This window comes from Capricornis sumatraensis, chromosome 22, assembly GCF_032405125.1.
Source record: "Capricornis sumatraensis isolate serow.1 chromosome 22, serow.2, whole genome shotgun sequence".
Classification (NCBI taxonomy): Eukaryota; Metazoa; Chordata; class Mammalia; order Artiodactyla; family Bovidae; genus Capricornis; species Capricornis sumatraensis.
Genome location: NC_091090.1, coordinates 43,762,629 through 43,772,568, shown reverse-complemented (window position 1 = coordinate 43,772,568; position 9,940 = coordinate 43,762,629). Strand labels below are relative to the sequence as shown.

Here is a 9,940-nt window from a genome sequence, read left to right as displayed (position 1 = left end):
TCAATGCATTGTGTCCACATGTTCTGTTTACTTGATCTCTGACTTGATTATATCTGGTACACCTAGTAAGACTGAATCAAAAAGAGCTGAATTCATATTCAGGCTCAGATTTGTGAAGGACTTTTTAAAAACAAAATTTGAAACCAGAATTGAAGACAATGTACAAACCTGACAGCAAGTTTTGAGGAAAAACAGAAAAAGCATAGCGCCAGCTTTCAATAATAATAATCGTTAAAAGCTACCATTTATCAAGCTGTTATTCCGTGCCAGGCAACATGGGGAGAGCTTGGCAGATGTCATTTCATCTAAATCCCCACTGCAGTCCGGTGAGGTTGAGATCATGCTTCCCATTTTTTTGATGATTAAACTGAGGCTGGCAGTTTAAAGGACCTGCCCAAGGTCCAAACTCACCCAGCACTGGTTTCAAGGTAGGAAGCTATCCACTCACATAGCCTGAGAGTTTTTAACAAGTCATTACCTGAGTGATACAGGCCAAGGGGAGTCGTAACACTGCATTGTAATTATTTTGGCTAAAGCAACACTTTTAGTACTGATCTCTATTAGATTTTATTTTTGAGTGAATAATATGTCCCAGAAATTAAAACTAGTGATGCTTATTGAGGACTGAATATTCCTACATAAGCCAAGTGGCTTCAAAGCAACCTAACGGATTTCCCAACTCACCAAACTATACTCCAGCTTATGATTTTTATCCACGCTGCTACATGGATGCCATGACTCTCACTTGAAGCCCATGGTCACATTCTGAGGACCGTTTCCTGTCAGAAATTTTTTCTGGAATCTGACACATCTCATCATGCTAAGTCGCTTCAGTCATGTCCGACTCTGTGCAACCCCGTAGACGGCAGCCCATCAGGCTCCCCTGTCCCTGGGATTCTCCAGGCAAGAACACTGGAGTGGGTTGCCATTTCCTTCTCCAATGCATGAAAGTGAAAAGTGAAAGTGAAGTCCCTCAGTCATGTCCGACCCTCAGCAACACTATGGACTGCAGCCTTCCAGGCTCCTCCGTCCATAGGATTTTCCAGGCAAGAGTACTGGAGTGGGGTGCCATCGCCTTCTCCGACATCCCATCATAGTGAGGTCTAAATAGATTGTAAAGGGCCCACATGAGTTTCCAAGCCTAACTGAAGGATTTAATTTCCTTTCAGTTGACCTGTGTTTGACTTCTCTTGTTCTACTCTTGAACTGCCCAAAGGCCACTGTCACCAGAACTCAAGGCCAGGATCTCAAAGTAACCTGGCCACACAAAGGCATATAACACACTACCACCTGTTCACAGACTCACTCCACTTTATATTTGCTGGAAACGATCCTAGAAGCTGAAATACTTCCAGAGTTCAACAGTCTGGGAATTTAAAAGAGGGAGGAAAAAAGCCCTGCGTCCAAAGATCTGAGGCCAGAACTCTGTTCTTTGAGGATGGGAGGAGGTAAGAAGACCCTATTCATGGCTGAAGGAGAGGAAAAGAGCCCCACAAGGAAACTACCAACAGATGGTAAATACATTTTTAATTCTTCTGTCATACTGTGTGGACTTGTACACATTTGTCCTGCTGTGTTAGGCTCCCGAAATAGCTAGCCATGGAATTGCAGAACAGTTCGGCTGCAATTTGAGATTTAGGAAGCCATGCTGGCTGACAAAACAGGAAGGGCTCATAGTAGGATGGAGTGGATTTGCTCCCAGTTTGCAGCTCTTCCATGTGGCATCCGCTGCAGTTCTTAGTGCAGGAAGAGTCTCTCACATGTCAGGTCTCATTGATGACGTTTTAAAACACACTATCAGGTGGTCCTCCAAGCTCTAGTTACAATTATTCAACACTAACATGATCCACTTGGTAACTCCCAAAGGTTAAAAGGAGTGCAATCCATTTATTTATGGATTCTGAGTCTTCCGGGGAATATCACAAACACATATGGCAGCCTGGAGCCCTAAACCTAGCCTTTCTCATACTTTTTGTTTTGACCTAATGTTCCCATAGAATATCATGGGAATTCTAATGCCAGGAAAAGGACCAAATATGATAATGGATTTCTCTGAAAGGAACTTAGGGAGATAGGATGTTAAGGCATATTCAATTGACTGCATCTAAGAAGTGACCTGAGATGGGTACTGGGAAATGAGTTAAGTTCCCAATCCCAGCACTATCTCAGTGCATCAGCAAGAAAGAAAAAGTGGATATGGAATAATGGGGAGAGGGTGGGCTATTCCTTAATCATGGTCTAGAAATATAACTTACACAATTACTAGACCTGGAAGGATCCTTACAGAATCTAGTTCAAATTTTTTTCTTTCATTTTATAGACAGGAATCGCCGCCAAAGAGCTGCAAGAAATTGGCAGAGACTGTACTGGTTGGTGGCAAATTCAGTTCTGGAACCCAAGACATCTATTTCTCAGTTCAATGTGTGCTCTGTTTTAACACCCACGGACATTTCCGTGAAGAGCAAAGTCCAATTCTAGAAGACCTTTCTCATAGTAATCTTCCCTCTTGAGTTCTTGTAAGGTAAGAGGATAGAATCTCTGACTGGTCTTGAATGTTTGTAGATATTCTTTATAGCTAAGGTTTCAAGTTTAAATATTTGGGGTTAATTTTTGTTCTAAGCCCCTGGGGACTGTGTCTAGATTATATAGCTATCATACAATTTGGCCCAGCTGGGATCCTCTTTTCATGAAATAGCAAGGAAGACTGGTACACAGGGATTAAGAAGCATTGGCAAAAGAGAGCAGTCTTAATACAATAACTTCCCACCCTGAGCCTTTCTGGCCTAAGAATTTCTCCTGGCCTTAACTGAAGAGAGGGGTGTGCGTGTGTGCTAAGTCGCTTCAGTCGTGTCTGATTCTTTGCAACCTCATGGACTGTAGCCCACCAGGCTCCTCTGCCCATGGAATTCTCCAGGCAAGATTACTGGAGTGGGTTGCTATGCCCTCCTCCAGGGAAATCTTCCTGACCCAGGGATCAAACCCATCTCTCTCATATCTCCTGCACTGGCAGGTGGGTTCTTTACTGATAGCACTGGAAGAGAGGGCTAGGTAGGAGCAAAAAGGGGTTTTTATCTTCTTATGGAAGGAACGGAGAAGGCAATGGCACCCCACTCCAGTACTCCTGCCTGGAAAATCCCATGGACGGCGGAGCCTGGTGGGCTGCAGTCCATGGGGTCGCAAGAGTCAGACACGACTGTGCAACTTCACTTTCATTTTTCACTTTCATGCATTGGAGAAGGAAATGGCAACCCACTCCAGTGTTCTTGCCTGGAGAATCCCAGGGACGGGGGAGCCTGGTGGGCTGCCATCTATGGGGTCGCACAGAGTCGGACACGACTGAAGTGACTTAGCAGCAGCATCAGCAATTATATCCTTGTTTGAATGACCTATACATTCATAGATCATTTTTTCCCAGTAGGTACATATGTTTGCTAACAAAAAATATTCTAAATCAACTATTATAAAAAATGTTATTTTTTGCTTTTTTTTTTTTTAAGAAAGTTAATCAGTAATTCATGGCTACTTTAGCAATAAAGTCTCCTAAATTTTGCATTTTTATTCAGCCTTTTAATTTCTTGTTCCTGCATGTGATTTTGGCAATGTTTTATTCTATTTTTATGGTGGAGAAATATTGGCATTCTTTGCTTTGAGAATCAATTTGACCCTTTTGACTACTCTGGCTAATTTTACTAGCTCTCTCCATCGTCTGGTTACAGATTTGTGGGTGGGGGGAGGGTAGAATTATCTTAAGTGAATTATTTCTAGGAAAGGTAATAAAGGCACGCTTCAGATTATTTCATTCCTGTGATCCAAATTTGATTATCTAGCTGATATCACTGGGGACGTTTGCAGCTTTAATAATTACATCTCAAGGCCTAAAGAAAAAAAGAAGAAAAATTACATTTACCACATATTCACATGCAGCCTTTCAGAGACTTACCATCTGAAAGCCTGTTTGGCTGCTTAAAAAAACATAGATTGATATCAAGATTCTGCTTTAAGAGTTCAAGCTCAGTTGACACTTTGTTCTTTCAAAAAAAAAAAAAAACAAAAGCTAGACTTAAACAACTGTTTTGGTAGAAGGGTTTAGTATTGCTTATCTGAAAGAGTGAAAAACCCAAGCTATTGATTTTACCTTTCCGTTTGGAGGACAGTTTTAGGAATTTTTTTTGCCCCTAGAAAGTTTTGAGGCTCTGATTCATGTTAAAAGTGCCTTGTTCCATTATAAACCAACACAGCTTTGAAGCTGTCTCCACTTCTAGGTCAAGGGCTCTCCCTGTGGCCAGATGCCAGTTTTATCCTTGGACTCTCATGATCTTCGGAAATAAATCAACTTTCCAGTAAAATCCTATGACTGCTCTGTTTTACATAAAAGTGTGCAGCCTGAGGCTGTGATATTATTTTGCATTTTAGGTGGAAAAGAAGGGAAAGAAAACATTCGTTATTGCTGAGAGACAGCTCCAAATGGAGCCATAATTACGGATATCGGAGGGCAGCTGGGTACCATACTCACTCTCCTGGTAGCATCGAGAACCCTAAAGCTTATTATTGACATGGAAACAAACATACAGAGGACTGTGAAGTGGTCTAATCCACATGTGGCAAGGGTCAATACAGTCCATGAGTTAAAAAAGCACTGAGTAGGTTGCTTCTTAGGTCAAAATTTCTTCCTTGTGGCAGGAAAAAAAAAAAAAGAATTACGACTATACATAGCAATACAGATGAATCTCACAATGTTGAAAAATAAAAGAGGCTACACATGAAAGAAGGTCTCCTGTATTGTTCCACTTGTATAAAGTTCAAAATCATACAAGACTAATCTATCACGTTAGAACTAAATATATAGTTTACTTTTGATGAGGGAAAGGATCGTGCTAGATAAGGGGCATGAAGATGCTTCCAGGAGGCCAGAAAATTCTATTTCTTGACCCAGGTGATGGACCCAGAGGTGGGTTCACTTTGTGAAAATCCATTGTGCCATATACCTGTGATCTGGGTGGTTTTTACTATAAGAATGATTTACTTCAATTTAAAAGTTTAAAAATAATATTCTCATTGGGAAAGACAAATTTAAGAAGTATTAGAAAAGCATTCTGCTAGTTAAACATTGGATATTTATATTTGTAGAGGAAAAATAGACAATTCAAATGAGTTAAAGGAAAAAAAATGCACAAAACTTCAGTGTAGGGCGATGGGAACACTCCCACCCTGCTGCAGGGAGTATTCATTGCTACTGCTGCATTTGGCATTATCTATTAAAGATATGCATATCTGGTGACCCAGATTCCCACCCCTGGGTATATCCAATAGAAATACGTGCATGTGAGCACCGAAAGAATAGCAACTCCATTCATAATGGCCCCAAACTGAAAACAAGTTGTCTACCAACAGTAGAGTAGATAAAATGTGCTATTAATATATCCAACCTTGGAATACCATACAGCCTTTTAAAAGGAATGAACCATAGAACCCTTAGCTTAAATGAAGCTGAGAAACCTAATGTTAAAAGATAGAAGTTAAAAAAAAAAAAAAGCATACATTCCCATTTACTTAAAGTCCAAAAAATAAGAAAAGATAAATACGTGAAAATATCGATACACACTTAGGTGGAAAAACTAAAGAAAAAGAAAAAAGAAGTGATCATAAAAGTAAGCGTGCTGGGGGGAGGGTGGGTTGGGAGTGGGAAGGGGTGGATGGACAGCCCCTGGGTCATATTCTATTTCTTGATTTGAGCAATGGTTATGTGAAGGCTCACATAATGAAAATTTATGAAATTATACTTTTATATATCATACACTTTCTCTAATGTATATTTCACAATAAAAAGGGTGTAAAAATCACATGAAACCCAGTTACTCAGAGATAGTTATCAATTTAACACTTTGATATGTATATTTTCCAGATCTTCTTCAATGCAATATGTACATCTTACCCACATGGCTTTGTAGCCTTTAATTTTTGTTTTCTTTAATGATTGGATCTCCCAGAAGAAACTCTTGGGTTTTTTTGTTTTCAATTTCCATTTAATTTTAACTAAGAGTAAATATCATACAAGCTTTATGCCCCTCTGGAAGGGTAAAGCCATGGAGTGGCTTTCAGGAAATTAGGTTGCTTTAACCTAAGCTACAGTGATTCATAAACCAATCTGCAGGATTTTGCCATAGCTCATGGGAGACTTTTACTTCTCTGTTAATAATGCTGCAGCTTCAAAAGAGAAAAGCCTCTTTCCACCTCTTCAGTGTGCTGCCTCGTCAAAAGGAAAGGCCAGGCAGTGAGGGGAAAGGTTAGTATGGGAGTGGTCAGGAGGCTTGGGGGGAGGAGGAGTTCACCCTAAAATGTATTCTAATACTCATCATGCTGATCCTGACCTAGGAAACATTATAAAGTACTGAAATCGAACAAAAAATGATCCGGGTGCTTTAGGAAAAAGAAGTTGTTCCATTACTCTCCTTGCCCAGAGGGCAGCCCAAGTCTCCTTCCCTCTGCCTGGAATACACTGCTCCTCCCCATTGCCTGATTAGCAAGCATCCTCCACTGTTCTCCTTCACCCTTTTCATCATCTGCGTACTTCATCCTCCTCAACATGACATGGTTGAAGAAACCTTCTATGACTACCCAAGCAACAGCTTCATGGCACCCTAAACCTACCACATCACAGCACTGGTCACCTTATTTTGAAATCGCCTATTTTCTTGTCCACAAATATGCTGCCAGTCCATAAGCTTCACACATGCAAGGACGTGCATGTCCTTCATGCACGCATGTCTGTTTCACCATCGAAACTGCCAGCTCTCGTTCATACTGGCACCCAAAAAATACAGTTATTGAATGGGTGGGAAACACTTGTGAAATGAGATGGGGTGTGCGGAGTGGAGCTGGGACTTAAATTATGCTCTCCCAACTCACTTCACCCATTAAACACAAATGGCTTCAGAGAGTCCAGTCAAACCAACCCAGGATGGTGTGAAGCTTTAAACTCTATAATGGCTTCATTTCAAATACTTACTAGTGAAAGAATCTACTGGCCGATGAAGGAGACCCAAGAGGTGTGGGTTTAGTCCCTGGGTTGGGAAGATCCCCTGGAGAAGGAAATGGCAACCTACTCCAGTATTCTTGCCTGGAAATTTTCATGAACAGAAGAGCCTGCAGGTTACACTCCATGGGGGTCGCACAGAGTCGGACACAACTGAGCACACACACATACACACACACCAGTAATAGCAGTTTGTATCTTGTTTTATATTTTGTGAAGCAGTTTCACAAGTCTTACACAATTCCAACAATAAAACCTCCAACATGAACTGAGAGGCTATTATTGTCATCATTTTATAGATGGGAAAACTATCTGAGAGAGCTTAAGTAACTAGCTTCATAAGATTATTTTTCAGTCTAAGCCAGGAAGAGTAGGCAAGAATACACAGAAGAACTATACAAAAAAGATCTTAATGACCCAGATAACCATGATGGTGTGACCATTCACCCAGAGCCAGACATCCTCGAGTCCAAAGTCAAGGGGGCCTTAGGAAGCATTACTACAAACAAAGCTAGTGGAGATGATGGAATTCCAGCTGAGATATTTCAAATCCTAAAAGGTGATACTGTTAACGTGCTGCACTCAATATGCCAACAAATTTGGAAAACTCAGCAGTGGCCACAGGACTGGAAAAAGTCAGTTTTCATTCCAATCCCAAAGAAAGGCAATGCCAAAGAATGTTCAAACTACCACACAATTGCACTCATCTCACACTCTAGCAAAGTAATGCTCAAAATTCTCCAAGCGAGGCTTCAGCAGTACGTGAACTGAGAACTTCCTGATGTTCAAGCTGGATTTGGAAAAGGCAGAGGAACCAGAGATCAAATTGCCAAATCTGTTGGATCATAGAAAAAGCAAAAGAGCTCCAGGAAAACATCTACTTCTGCGTTGACTACGCCAAATCCTTTGACTGTGTGGATCACAACAAATTGTGAAAAATTCTTCAGGAGATGAGAATACCAGACCACCTTACTGTCTCCTGAGAAATCTGTATGCAGGTCAAGAAGCAGCAGTTAGAACTGGACATGGAACAACAGACTGGTTCCAAATTGGGAAAGGAGTACATCAAGGCTGTATATTGTCACCCTGATATTTGAACTTACATGCAGAGTACATCATGCAAAATGGCAGGCTGGATAAAGCACAGACTGGAATCAAGATTGCCCAGAAAAGTATCAGTAACCTCAGATATGCAGATGACACCACCCTTATGGCAGAAAGCAAAGAACTAAAGAGCCTCTTGATGAAGGTCAAAGAGGAGAGTGAAAAAGCTGGCTTAAAACTCAGCATTCAGAAAACTAAGATCATGGCATCCAGTCCCATCACTTCATGGCATATAGATGGGGAAACAATGGAAACAGTGAGAGACTATTTTGGGGGGGTTCCAAAATCACTGCAGATGATGATTGCTGCCATGAAGTTAAAAGACGCTTGTTCCTTGGAAGAAAAGCTATGACCAACCTAGACAGCATATTAAAAGGCAGAAACATTACTTTACCAGCAAAGGTCCATATAGTCAAAGCTATGGTTTTTCCAGTAGTCATGTACGGATGTGAGAGTCGGACCATAAAGAAAGCTGAGCACTGAAAAATTGATGTTTTTGAACTGTGGTGTTGGAGAAGACTCTTGAGAGTCCCTTGGACTGCAAGGAGATCCAACCAGTCCATCTTAAAGGAAATCAGTCCTGAATATTCATTGGAGGCACTGATGCTGAAGCTGAAACTCGAATACTTTGGCCACCTGATGTGAAGAACTGACTTACTGGAAAAGACCTTGATGCTGGGAATGGTTGAAGGCGGGAGGAGAAGGGGACAAGAGAGGATGAGATGGTTGGATGGCATCACCGACTCAATGGACTTGAGTTTGGGGGGAGTTGGTGATGGACAGGGAAGCCTGGTGTGCTGCAATCCGTGGGGTTGCAAAAAGTTGGACACGACTGAGTGACTGAACTGAACTGAAGCCAGGAACTGGTAACCCCTCAGAGCTGGAAGTGTATACCACATGTTTTTAGGCAGTAGGGACATAAAATAAATATGTGACACCATTCTAATTTTTTTATCTTATAATAAATATTTCCTTTTATAAAGCATTAATTTTTTAGCTTTATTTTTATCACAAAACTAGTACATTTGATGTAGGAAAAAAGAGTACCAATAAGAAAATCAAAGTCATTTATGATCCCATTAGATAGAATATCTATCATTACACCGTTTTAATAACTGACTACATATTCAGTCTGGAGCTTCGCTAGAGTGAGAACTCCCCTCCCACACTCTCCTCTTCCACACCCTCCCCAACTCTGTTCTTTATCTTCAAATTTTTCTGAGCTATTCTTGCCCATTTGCTCTTTTATTTGAATTTGAGAATTAGGTTTTACTAAAATTCTGTTGGGATTTTTATTGGATTTGCATTCCTTTTATAGGTTAATTGGAGTAGAACTGAAAATTTTACTATCTTGGTTCCTGTCTTTCATAAACACAGTATATTTCTCCATTAATTTATGTCTATTTTAATGTCTTTTTAAAAATATGGAAAGCTTCAGAAATTTGCATGTCATTTTTGCACAGGGACTGTGTTCATCTTCTCTGTACTGTTCCAACTTTAGTATATGTGTTGTCAAAGCGAGCATTCAGACGAATTTTTCTTTTAATGGTTGGATTATATTAGCAGAGAAAGGTAACATATTCTTCACTTTCTTTATGAGACCAAAAAGGAGATTAATCTGGACTAGTTATTTCTATCAAACATAAAAGCATTTAGTTGCGTGGTAAAAATGGAAATGTTTCTATGTTATCTCGCACCTTCTATCATCTAAATGGAAGGTTTTTTAAAAAACTATTTATGGTTTTTTTGGGCTAAAAGGGAAGAAACCTTTTATTTATTTATTTTTGTGTGTGTTGGATTTTT

General features: G+C 40.3%; 1 non-coding gene across 1 annotated transcript; it reads right to left on the bottom strand.

Moving 5' to 3' along the window:
• Window positions 1-9,555: 9,555 nt before the first annotated feature.
• Window positions 9,556-9,662, bottom strand: LOC138069871 (U6 spliceosomal RNA). Its single transcript, XR_011144135.1, has one exon. It is a non-coding gene; the product is annotated as a U6 spliceosomal RNA (small nuclear RNA).
• Window positions 9,663-9,940: the final 278 nt, after the last annotated feature.